Genomic DNA, 13,674 nt, shown 5'->3' with positions numbered 1-13,674 from the left:
GATATTTAAACCCCAAACCCTGCCTGGTCTGCTTCATAGTTCCCAGAAGATATTTAAACCCCAAACCCTGCCTGGTCTGCTTCATAGTTCCCAGAAGATATTTAAACCCTAAACCCTGCCTGGTCTGCTTCATATCCCAGAAGATATTTAAACCCCAAACCCCCTGGTTAATAGTGAACATATCCCAGAAGATTTTTAAACCCCAAACCCTGGCCTGGTCTGCTTGAACAGTTCCCAGAAGATATTTAAACCCCAAACCCTGGATTGGTCTGCTTCATATCCCAGAAGATATTTAAACAAACCCTGCCTGGTCTGCTTCATATCCCAGAAGATATTTAAACCCCAAACCCTGGCCTGGTCTGCTTCATATCCCAGAAGATATTTAAACCCCAAACCCTGCCTGGTCTGCTTCATATCCCAGAAGATATTTAAACCCCAAACCCTGCCTTAAATAGTGAACAATCCCAGAAGATATTTAAACCCCAAACCCATCCCAGAAGATATTTTTACATCAACAGTTGTCAGAAAGGGCTTATACAGAAACCCAGTCTAAAACCCCAATCAGCAAGCAATGCAGATGTAGAAGTGTTTTGGAAAAACTCCTTAGAATAACAGGAATCTAGGAAGAAATGTTAGAGAGGAAACAGGCTATGATGGGTGGCCAGTCCTCTTCCTAGCTGTGCCATGAAGTGGAGATTATAACAGTACATGGTTTAAGTTCAGATCGTTCTTCAAGATTTTCAAATGTACAGAAAACCAGTCAGGGTCAAATAATAATAATCACAGTGTTAGACCAGTTGAAACTGGATCAGCAGCAAGGTATTTCACGTCTGAGGAGCATGTATTGTTTACTGATAGGATGGAAAGAAAGGGAGCGCTGCTCTCAGATCAGTTTTCTCCATTCAAATCTTTCCTCAACATTGTGTGTGTGTACAAGAGCGTCTGCTAAATGACTTAAATGTAATGTAATGTACTCCCTGGGTGAGGAGATGTAATCTCATGTTTTGTCCACAGAAACCAACAGGAGAGATCAGAGTCAGAGATTCTCAGTGTTCAGTCTTCCCAGAGTCATCAAACAGACCTGGCCTCCATATTCAGTGTATGTGGTCCTGTTATGTACATTTGTTTTTGTTTGCCTCAAGTAAAGTTGATCTGTCAATCATTCATTAATGTGTTAATGACAAAGCATTTATTATCTTGCTTAACTTATTTACTTTATTTATTTCAGTTGCTTGAACAGAATATTATGACATTTGTGAAGAACGAGCTGAAGATGTTCAAGAGGATTCTTAGTCCAGAACTCCCAGAAGGCTTTGAGAGTCAGGAGCAGGATAAGGAAGTGGTGGATGCTGAAGATGAGAAGCAGGAGAGCAGTGCCAGAGAGGGGGCTCTGAAGATCACACTGCACATCCTGAGGAAAATGAACCAGAAGGAGCTTGCTGACACACTGGAGAAATGTAAGATCTGTCTGCCTCATGTTGAATGATGTTTTATAACATTTAAAAGCTGTAGCTAAAGTACAGCTAAAGTAGCTGTGTAACTCAATGATATTGTAGCAGCCTTAACACAACACCTAGTGACCTCATCAAGTAGCAGCAGGGATGTGTTGTGGTGATTAATTTAGAGAGGGAGGGAGAGAGAGAACATTAATAATTTATCATCAATAATACCAATCAATAATATAATCAGTCACACCAGTCTGTAATGCATTAATGAAAAATTTGCACATTTATACAGTCAGTTAAGAGAATACATTATTTATGTAAAACTTTATAACAGTCCTACAATACTGTAGACATTAAAACAGACATAATATTAATATCCTCTGTGTTATTTCTAGATTCAGATGAGCTCGCTGTGATTTGCCAACGTGAACTCAAATCTAATCTAAAGAAGAAGTTTCAATGTGTATTTGAGGGGATCGCTAAACAAGGAAACCCAACACTTCTCAATAAGATCTACACAGAGCTCTACATCACAGAGGGTGGAACAGGAGAGGTCAATAATGAACATGAGCTGAGACAGATTGAGACAACAACCAGGAAAAACAAGACCAGAGACTGCAATCAAATGTAATGACATCTTCAAACCCTTAACTGAACAAGACAAACCTATCAGAACTGTGCTGACAAAGGGAGTCGCTGGCATTGGAAAAACAGTCTCTGTGCAGAAGTTCATTCTGGACTGGGCTGAAGGAAAAGCAAATCAGGATGTCCAATTTGTATTTTCATTCCCTTTTCGGGAGCTGAATTTGATGAAAGGGGACAAACACACTTTCATTGAACTTCTCAATCACTTCTCAATGGAAACCAAACAATCAGGAATCTCCATCTACAACAAGTACAAAGTTCTGTTCATCTTTGATGGTCTGGATGAGTGCCGACTGCCCCTAGACTTCCAGAAGAACAAGATCTGTTGGGACGTCACAGAGTCAACCTCAGTGGATGTTCTGCTGACAAATCTCATCAAGGGAAATCTGCTTCCTCTGCTCTCCTCTGGATAACTACCCGACCTGCAGCAGCCAATAAGATCCCTTCAGGGTGTGTTGACCAGGTGACAGAGGTACGAGGGTTCAATGACCCACAGAAGGAGGAGTACTTCAGGAAGAGATTCAGTGATGAGGACCTGGCCAGCAGAATCATCTCACACATAAAGACATCAAGGAGCCTCCACATCATGTGCCACATTCCAGTCTTCTGTTGGATTTCTGCAACAGTCCTTGAACACATGCTGAAACATAAGAGAGAAGAGATGCCCAAGACTCTGACTGAGATGTACACACACCTTGTGGAGTTTCATACCAAACAGAAGAATGAAAAGTATCTTGGGAAAGAAGAGACAGGTCCACACTGGAATAAAGAGAGCATTCTGTCACTGGGAAAACTGGCTTTTCAACAGCTTGTGAATGGCAATCTGATTTTCTATGAAGAAGACCTGAAAGAGGCTGGCATTGATGTCAATGAAGCCTCAGTGTACTCAGGATTGTGCACACAGCTCTTTAAAGAGGAATGTGGGCTGTACCAGGACAAGGTGTACTGCTTTGTTCATCTGAGCATTCAGGAGTTTCTGGCTGCTGTATATGTGTTCCTCTCATTCATCAACAACAATGAGAATCTAATGGGAATCAATCAATGTCCAATACTTTTTTGTTGCTGTTCAGAGAGAAGCCTAAAGTTACTGAAGTTACTTTCTACAAGAGTGCTGTGGATAAAGCCTTACAAAGTGAGACGGGAAACCTGGACCTTTTCCTCCGCTTCCTTCTGGGCCTCTCACTGGAGTCCAATCAGAAGCACTTACGAGGTCTACTGACAAAGACAAGAAGCAGCTCACAGAGCCATGAAGAGACAGTCAAGTACATCAAGGAGAAGATCAGGGAGAATCTCTCTCCAGAGAGGAGCATCAATCTGTTCCACTGTCTGAATGAACTGAATGACCATTCTCTAGTGGAGGAGATCCAAAGCTACCTGAGATCAGGAAGTCTCTCAAAACCCAACCTGTCACCTGCACAGTGGTCAGCTCTGGTCTTTGTGTTGCTGACTTCAGAAAAGGAGCTGGATGTGTTTGACCTGAAGAAATACTCCAGATCAGAGGAAGGTCTTCTGAGGCTGCTGCCAGTGGTCAAAGCCTCCAGAGCTGTTCTGTGAGTAAATAAAATGACATATAAGAACTAATCATCAGGAAGAAATATTCATTATAAAATATGTATTATAATATGTATATAATATTACATTGAAAAACATATTGAATAAATGCATTGATTTTCACATTAGTATAACATTATGACCATACAATTCTAGGAGACGGAAGATGAATCTATATGTTGTTTTGGATAATTAACCAAATGCATCTGCCATTGTCCTTCTACACTACTGGTGTTAAATAAACAGTGTGTTTGTGAAGTCATGATGATCTCTTTGTCAGGCTGTCAGGCTGTGGAATCACAGAGGAAGGCTGTGCTTCTCTGGTCTCAGCTCTGGAGTCAAACCCCTCACACCTGAGAGAGCTGGATCTGAGTAACAATGACCTGAAGGATTCAGGAGTGAAGCTGCTCTCTGCTGGACTGGGGAATCCCCACTGTAAACTGGAGACTCTGAGGTCAGTATTATCAGGTATGAAAGCACTTTTATGTATGTAGTTCTCCCATTTGAAAAGTCGTAATTATTCGGTTATATTCACTTATAGTGTATTAAAGTAGTCATAAGTTTAGTATTTGGTCCCATATTCTATGCCTGCAGTGATTACATCAAGCTTGTGATTCTACTAACTTGTTGAATTAATTTGCAGTTTGTCTTGGTTGTGTTTGGGATGTTTTTCCTAATAGAAACTGAATGGTGAATAATGTCCTGTCATTTTGGAGTCACTTCACTTGTATTGTCAGTAAGAATAGAAGATGTTTCTGAACACTTCTACATTCATGTGGATGTTACTATGATGATGAATAATCATGAATGAATAGAGAATAATGATGAATGAGAAAGTTACTGAGGTACAAAGATCAGACCTCCTCTGTTATTGGTAATGGTGAGAGGTTAGCATGTTTTGTTATAGCCTCTGTTATTGGTAATGGTGAGAGGTTAGTATGTTTTGTTATAGCCTCTGTTATTGGTAATGGTGAGAGGTTAGTATGTTTTGTTGTAGCCTCTGTTATTGGTAATGGTGAGAGGTTAGCATGTTTTGTTGTATTCTCTGTTATTGGTAATGGTGAGAGGTTAGCATGTTTTGTTGTAGCCTCTGTTATTGGTAATAGTGAGAGGTTAGTATGTTTTGTTGTAGTCTCTGTTATTGGTAATGGTGAGAGGTTAGCATGTTTTGTTGTAGCCTCTGTTATTGGTAATGGTGAGAGGTTAGCATGTTTTGTTGTAGTCTCTGTTATTGGTAATGGTGAGAGGTTAGCATGTTTTGTTGTAGTCTCTGTTATTGGTAATGGTGAGAGGTTAGCATGTTTTGTTGTTGTCTGTTATTGGTAATGGTGAGAGGTTAGCATGTTTTGTTGTAGCCTCTGTTATTGGTAATGGTGAGAGGTTAGCATGTTTTGTTGTAGCCTCTATTATTGGTAATGGTGAGAGGTTAGCATGTTTTGTTGTAGCCTCTGTTATTGGTAATGGTGAGAGGTTAGCATGTTTTGTTGTAGCCTCTTTAACTTTCTCACTCATTATTATTCATGATTCATTCATGATCTTTCTCAGTCAAGGCGTCACAGGCTTGATGTCTCATTGTGTTCGAGGAATATGGGACCAGATAAACTTTTGTCTAATCACTTTAAGTGTCAGAATAGTTATGACTTCTTCAAAAGGGGGGACTAGATACATTAAATTAATTTAATTTTTCTAAACGTTGAAACAGAAATGTATTAAAATATCCTCAAATAAAAGGTGACATTATATACTGTCACCTCATATGAAACATTTGATCTGAAATCCAAAATGCTGGAGTATAGAGACACATTTATTTACAGTACCTCTGTTATTGGTGCAGGCTGTCTGGTCAACCCCAACACATTATTTGTGCACAGGTTACAGTGTAAGCAGGGAAAGCTAAGTGAAATATTTTAATATAACCTGTCTGTCATTGTATTTCTTCTGTGTTTCAGACTCACTGTCTGTAAACTCACAGACACATCCTGTAAAGTGTTGGCCTCAGTTCTCAGTTCAAACCCCTCACACCTGAGAGAGCTGGACCTGAGTAACAATGACCTGAAGGATTCAGGAGTGAAGCTGCTCTCTGCTGGACTGGGGAATCCCCACTGTAAACTGGAGACTCTGAGGTCAGTATTATCAGGTATGAAAGCACTTTTATGTATGTAGTTCTCCCATTTGAAAAGTCGTAATTATTCGGTTATATTCACTTATAGTGTATTAAAGTAGTCATAAGTTTAGTATTTGGTCCCATATTCTATGCCTGCAGTGATTACATCAAGCTTGTGATTCTACTAACTTGTTGAATTAATTTGCAGTTTGTCTTGGTTGTGTTTGGGATGTTTTTCCTAATAGAAACTGAATGGTGAATAATGTCCTGTCATTTTGGAGTCACTTCACTTGTATTGTCAGTAAGAATAGAAGATGTTTCTGAACACTTCTACATTCATGTGGATGTTACTATGATGATGAATAATCATGAATGAATAGAGAATAATGATGAATGAGAAAGTTACTGAGGTACAAAGATCAGACCTCCTCTGTTATTGGTAATGGTGAGAGGTTAGCATGTTTTGTTGTAGCCTCTGTTATTGGTAATAGTGAGAGGTTAGTATGTTTTGTTGTAGTCTGTTATTGGTAATGGTGAGAGGTTAGTATGTTTTGTTGTAGCCTCTGTTATTGGTAATGGTGAGAGGTTAGCATGTTTTGTTGTAGCCTCTGTTATTGGTAATGGTGAGAGGTTAGCATGTTTTGTTGTAGCCTCTGTTATTGGTAATGGTGAGAGGTTAGCATGTTTTGTTGTAGCCTCTGTTATTGGTAATGGTGAGAGGTTAGCATGTTTTGTTGTAGTCTCTGTTATTGGTAATGGTGAGAGGTTAGCATGTTTTGTTGTAGCCTCTGTTATTGGTAATGGTGAGAGGTTAGCATGTTTTGTTGTAGTCTCTGTTATTGGTAATGGTGAGAGGTTAGCATGTTTTGTTGTTGTCTGTTATTGGTAATGGTGAGAGGTTAGTATGTTTTGTTGTAGTCTCTGTTATTGGTAATGGTGAGAGGTTAGCATGTTTTGTTGTAGCTTCTGTTATTGGTAATGGTGAGAGGTTAGCATGTTTTGTTGTAGCCTCTGTTATTGGTAATGGTGAGAGGTTAGTATGTTTTGTTGTAGTCTCTGTTATTGGTAATGGTGAGAGGTTAGCATGTTTTGTTGTAGCTTCTGTTATTGGTAATGGTGAGAGGTTAGCATGTTTTGTTGTAGTCTCTGTTATTGGTAATGGTGAGAGGTTAGCATGTTTTGTTGTAGCCTCTGTTATTGGTAATGGTGAGAGGTTAGCATGTTTTGTTGTAGTCTCTGTTATTGGTAATGGTGAGAGGTTAGCATGTTTTGTTGTAGCCTCTTTAACTTTCTCACTCATTATTATTCATGATTCATTCATGATCTTTCTCAGTCAAGGCGTCACAGGCTTGATGTCTCATTGTGTTCGAGGAATATGGGACCAGATAAACTTTTGTCTAATCACTTTAAGTGTCAGAATAGTTATGACTTCTTCAAAAGGGGGGACTAGATACATTAAATTAATTTAATTTTTCTAAACGTTGAAACAGAAATGTATTAAAATATCCTCAAATAAAAGGTGACATTATATACTGTCACCTCATATGAAACATTTGATCTGAAATCCAAAATGCTGGAGTATAGAGACACATTTATTTACAGTACCTCTGTTATTGGTGCAGGCTGTCTGGTCAACCCCAACACATTATTTGTGCACAGGTTACAGTGTAAGCAGGGAAAGCTAAGTGAAATATTTTAATATAACCTGTCTGTCATTGTATTTCTTCTGTGTTTCAGACTCACTGTCTGTAAACTCACAGACACATCCTGTAAAGTGTTGGCCTCAGTTCTCAGTTCAAACCCCTCACACCTGAGAGAGCTGGACCTGAGTAACAATGACCTGAAGGATTCAGGAGTGAAGCTGCTCTCTGCTGGACTGGGGAATCCCCACTGTAAACTGGAGACTCTGAGGTCAGTATTCCTGTAGTTGGTCAACAAGTGATAACTGTTCACCAGATCCACATGTGTTTACCAGACACACACAGTCCACACCATATGTGTTTGGACAGTGAAGCTTACAGTTTTACATTTGGTGCTCTGCTCCAGCATTTTGGATTTGAGACAGAATGTTTCAAATTGGGAGACAGTACAGAATGTCACCTTTTATTTAAAGGTATTTTCATACATATTTATTTTACTGTTTATAAATGAAAGCACTTTATGTATCTAGTTCTCCCATTTGAAAAAGTGATAATATTTTGGATGTGTTTGAGGTCAGTATAATATATATTGTGGACTGTATACTCAATACAATCTAAATCTGATACCTCACTGTCTAAATAGATATGGTGTGGACTGTATACTCAATACAATCTAAATCTGATACCTCACTGTCTAAATAGATATGGTGTGGACTGTATACTCAATACAATCTACATCTGATACCTCACTGTCTAAATAGATATGGTGTGGACTGTATACTCAATACAATCTACATCTGATACCTCACTGTCTAAATAGATATGGTGTGGACTGTATACTCAATACAATCTACATCTGATACCTCACTGTCTAAATAGATATGGTGTGGACTGTATACTCAGTACATCTACATCTGATACCTCACTGTCTAAATAGATATGGTGTGGACTCTACTCAATACAATCTAAATCTGATACCTCACTGTCTAAATAGATATGGTGTGGACTGTATACTCAATACAATCTACATCTGATACCTCACTGTCTGTCTTCTGACTGATACTGATTTTTAAACTGCTCTGGTCAGTCTACTATAATATTTGTTAATATGCATCTTTCTATCTACAAGCAATACTTGGAAAATGTGTCATTTCTAGGCCTCTCTGGTCTGAGGCTAAACCCAACACGTTATTTGTGCACAGGTTACAGTGTAAGCAGAGAAAGCTGCTCTCTGCTGGACTGGGGAATCCCCACTGTAAACTGGAGACTCTGAGGTCAGTATTCCTGTAGTTGGTCAACAAGTGATAACTGTTCACCAGATCCACATGTGTTTACCAGACACACATAGTCCACACCATATGTGTTTGGACAGTGAAGCTTACAGTTTTAAATGTGGTGCTTTGCTAAATCTGATTCCTCACTGTCTGTCTTCTGACTGATACTGCTTTTTAAACTGGTCTGGTCAGTCTACTATAATATTTGTACTATACATGTTTCTATCTGCAGGCAATACTTTGATCATTTATATTAATGATACATTCATGTCAGGTTTCAGTTCAATATATGCTATATGATCATTTGTTAATTCTAATAATGAAACATTCATTTATAAATAGATATGGAAGGTTTCAGGACACTGATATATCTGAATATGTGAAAAAAATATTCTGCCACTATTTTCACCACCAAAGAATATCAGTGTGGTTTTAATATGATTTGACTCTTTGCAGGCTGTCAGGCTGTCTAGTCACAGAGGAAGGCTGTGCTTCTCTGGTCTCAGCTCTGAGGTCAAACCCCTCACACCTGAGAGAGCTGGACCTGAGCTACAATCACCCAGGAGACTCAGGAGTCAGACTGCTCTCTGCTGGACTGGAGGATCCACACTGCAGACTGGAGAAACTCAAGTATGTAGAGGGTTTATGTCAATGTTCATATCAGACATGTTGGACTTATCAGGCTAGTTAAGACAAACATTCTGACCACCACTTGGACAAAGTTGTGTGTGTGTGTGTGTGTGGGGGGGGGTGAGTGTCCTGTCTGTATGTGGACAAAGTTGTGTGTGTTCAGTGTTCTCTCACACACTGGACACACACACACACAAACACTCACACACATACTGGACACTCACAAACTGGACACACACAGTACACACACACAGTAAACACACACAAACAAGCACTGGACACACACACACACACACACACAGTACACACACACACACACAGTACACACACACAGTACACACACACACACACACATACTGGACACTGACAAACTGGACAACGTACACACACACACACAAACAAGCACTGGACACACACAGAACACACAGGACACACACACAGTACACACACACACACACACACAAACACACACACACACACACTGTACACACACACAGTACACACACACACACACACACACACACTGGACACACACACACACACACACACACACACACACTGGACACACACAGAAAAACTGGACACACACACAGGACTTACACACACACACACACACAGTACACACACAAAAAAACAAACACACAAACAAGCACTGGACACACACACACACTGGACACACACTGGACACACACAGACACACACTGGACACAAACACACTGGTCACAAACACACACACACACACAGACAAACATTCGCTTGATATATGCTATATACATGTGTGTGTCCTGTGTGTGTGTGTGTGTATCCCTCAATAACTGTCTGTTCTTCTGCTTACCGCTACAGTGTGGAACATGGTGGAGAGAACAGAATGAAACCTGGACTTAGAAAATGTGAGTGTTGACTGCTGTGAAGAATATGACTAAGAATAAGTCTTAATTCAAGTTAAGTCAAATACCACCATCATTACTTACTTGGTCATATTAAATATCAGCTGTAGTTCTACAGAAGCAGAAATCAGGGACACCAACGTTTACAAAGAGTTGCTTTGACTGTGTGTGTGTGTGTGTGTGTGTGTGTGTGCGTGCGTGCAATTAATGGGAATTAGTGAGTTTTATATTACCATACAGTATAACATATGATCATTCAACAAGTCTCAAGTTACCTTAACTTCTCCTTTTGATACCTAGAAACATCTACATTAAATGAATTAGTGAAAAGTGAGTTAACATTCTAATGTGAATGATGATGATTTCTAATATTGTGTCTGGTTTCATCCATCAGATGTCTGTGATCTCACACTGGACCCAAACACAGTAAACAGACTCCTCTCTCTGTCTGAGGGGAACAGAAAGGTGACATGGAGGAGAGAGAAGCAGCCGTATCCTGATCACCCAGAGAGATTTGAGGGCTGGGGACAGGTGCTGTGTAGAGAGGGTCTGACTGGGCGCTGTTACTGGGAGGTAGAGTGGAGTGGGGAGGGGCTGTTATAGGAGTGACATATAAAGGAATCAACAGGAGAGGAGGGGGTGATGACTGTTGTCTTGGATACAATGACAAGTCCTGGAGTCTGTTCTGCTCTGACAACAGTTACTATGCCTGTCACAATAATAATCTCACTACCATAGACGTCCCCTCCTCCAGCTCCCACAGAGTAGGAGTGTATCTGGACTGGCCAGCCGGCACTCTGTCCTTCTATAGAGCCTCCTCTGACACACTGACCCACCTGATCACATTCACCTCCACATTCACTGAGCCCCTCTATCCAGGGTTTTGGGTTTGGGGTGATGGTGACTCAGTGTCCCTGAAATAAGTGAACACACACACTGGACAGAGACACAATCAGTGTCCCTCTGTCAGTGTCAATAATAACCTGACACACACACACACACAGGACACACACACACAGGACACACACACACACTGGACACACACACACACTGGACACACACACACACTGGACACACACACACTCTGGACACACACACACACACTGGACACACACACACACACACTGGACACACACACACACTGGACACACACACACACAGGACACACACACACACACACACACACAGGACACACACACACACAAGACACACACACACACACTAGACACACACACACACAGGACACACACACACACTGGACACACACACACACACACAGGACACACACACACAGGACACACACACACACACACACTGGACACACACACACACTGGACACACACACACACTGGACACACACACACACACTGGACACACACACACACACTGGACACACACACACACACACTGGACACACACACACACACACACTGGACACACACACACACTGGACACACACACACAGTGGACACACACACACACACACACTGGACGCACACACACACTCTGGACACACACACACACACACTGGACACACACACACTGGACAAATACACTGGACACACACACACACACACTGGACACACACACACTCTGAACACACACACACACTGGACACACACACTCTGGACACACACACTCTGGACACACACACACTCTGGACACACACACACTCTGGACACACACACACACTCTGGACACACACACACACACTCTGGACACACACACACACTCTGACACACACACACACTCTGGACACACACACACAGACAAGACACACACACACAGACAGGACACACACACACACACACACACACACACACACACTGGACACACACACACACACTGGACACACACATACTCTGGACACACACACACACACTGGACAAATACACACACACACACACACACAGGACACACAAGCACAGGACACACACACACTCTGGACACACACACACACACACTGGACACACACACACACACTGGACACACACACACACTGGGGACACACACACTCTGGACACACACACACACTGGACACACACACACTGGACAAACACACACACACACACACTGGACACACACACACACACACAAACACACACACAGGACACACACACACTGGACACACACACACTGGACAAACACACACTGGACAAATACACACACTGGGGACACACACACTCTGGACACACACACACTGGACAAACACACACACACACACACTGGACAAATACACACACACACTGGACACACACACACACTGGACACACACACACTGGACACACACACACACACTGGACACACACACTCAGGACACACACACACACACACACACACACACACACTGGACACACACACACTGGACACACACACTGGACACACACACACTGGACACACACACACACATTCTGGACACACACACACACTCTGGACACACACACTGGACACACACACACACTGGACACACACATACACACTGGACACACACACACTCTGGACACACACACACACTGGACACACACACACACAGGACACACACACACACAGGACACACACACACACTGGACACACACACACACTGGACACACACACACACTCTGGACACACACACAACAGGACACACACACACACAGGACACACACACACAGGACACACACACACACTGGACACACACACACACACTCTGGACACACACACACACTGGACACACACACACACTGGACACACACACACACTGGACACACACACACACACTGGACACACACACACACACACACACACACACACACTGGACACACACACACACACTGGACACACACACACACACACTGGACACACACTCACACTGGACACACACACACACTGGACACACACACACACTGGACACACACACACACACTGGACACACACACACACGACACACTGGACACACACACTGGACACACACACACACACTGGACACACACACACTCTGGACACACACACACACACACTGGACACACACACACACACACACTGGACACACACACACTGGACAAATACACACGCACACACACACTCTGGACACACACACACTCTGAACACACACACACACACACACACTGGACACACACACTCTGGACACACACACACTCTGGACACACACACACTCTGGACACACACACACTCTGGACACACACACACACACTCTGGACACACACACACACACTGGACACACACACACACTCTGGACACACACACACACAGACAAGACACACACACACAGACAGGACACACACACACAGACAGGACACACACACACACACTGGACACACACACACACACTGGACACACACATACTCTGGACACACACACACACACTGGACAAATACACACACACACACACACACAGGACACACAAGCACAGGACACACACACACTCTGGACACACACACACACACTGGACACACACACACACACTGGACACACACACACACACTGGGGACACACACACTC

The 13,674-nt window shown here is 42.2% G+C and overlaps 1 pseudogene; it reads left to right on the top strand.

Moving 5' to 3' along the window:
• The first annotated feature begins 2,376 nt into the window (after window positions 1–2,376).
• Window positions 2,377–10,864, top strand: LOC135569252 (NACHT, LRR and PYD domains-containing protein 12-like; annotated as a pseudogene).
• Window positions 10,865–13,674: the final 2,810 nt, after the last annotated feature.

This window comes from Oncorhynchus nerka, unplaced genomic scaffold (genome assembly GCF_034236695.1).
Source record: "Oncorhynchus nerka isolate Pitt River unplaced genomic scaffold, Oner_Uvic_2.0 unplaced_scaffold_1173, whole genome shotgun sequence".
NCBI lineage: Eukaryota > Metazoa > Chordata > Actinopteri > Salmoniformes > Salmonidae > Oncorhynchus > Oncorhynchus nerka.
The sequence above is the reverse complement of the archived record's forward strand: the minus strand, read 5'-3'. Positions and strand labels throughout refer to the sequence as shown.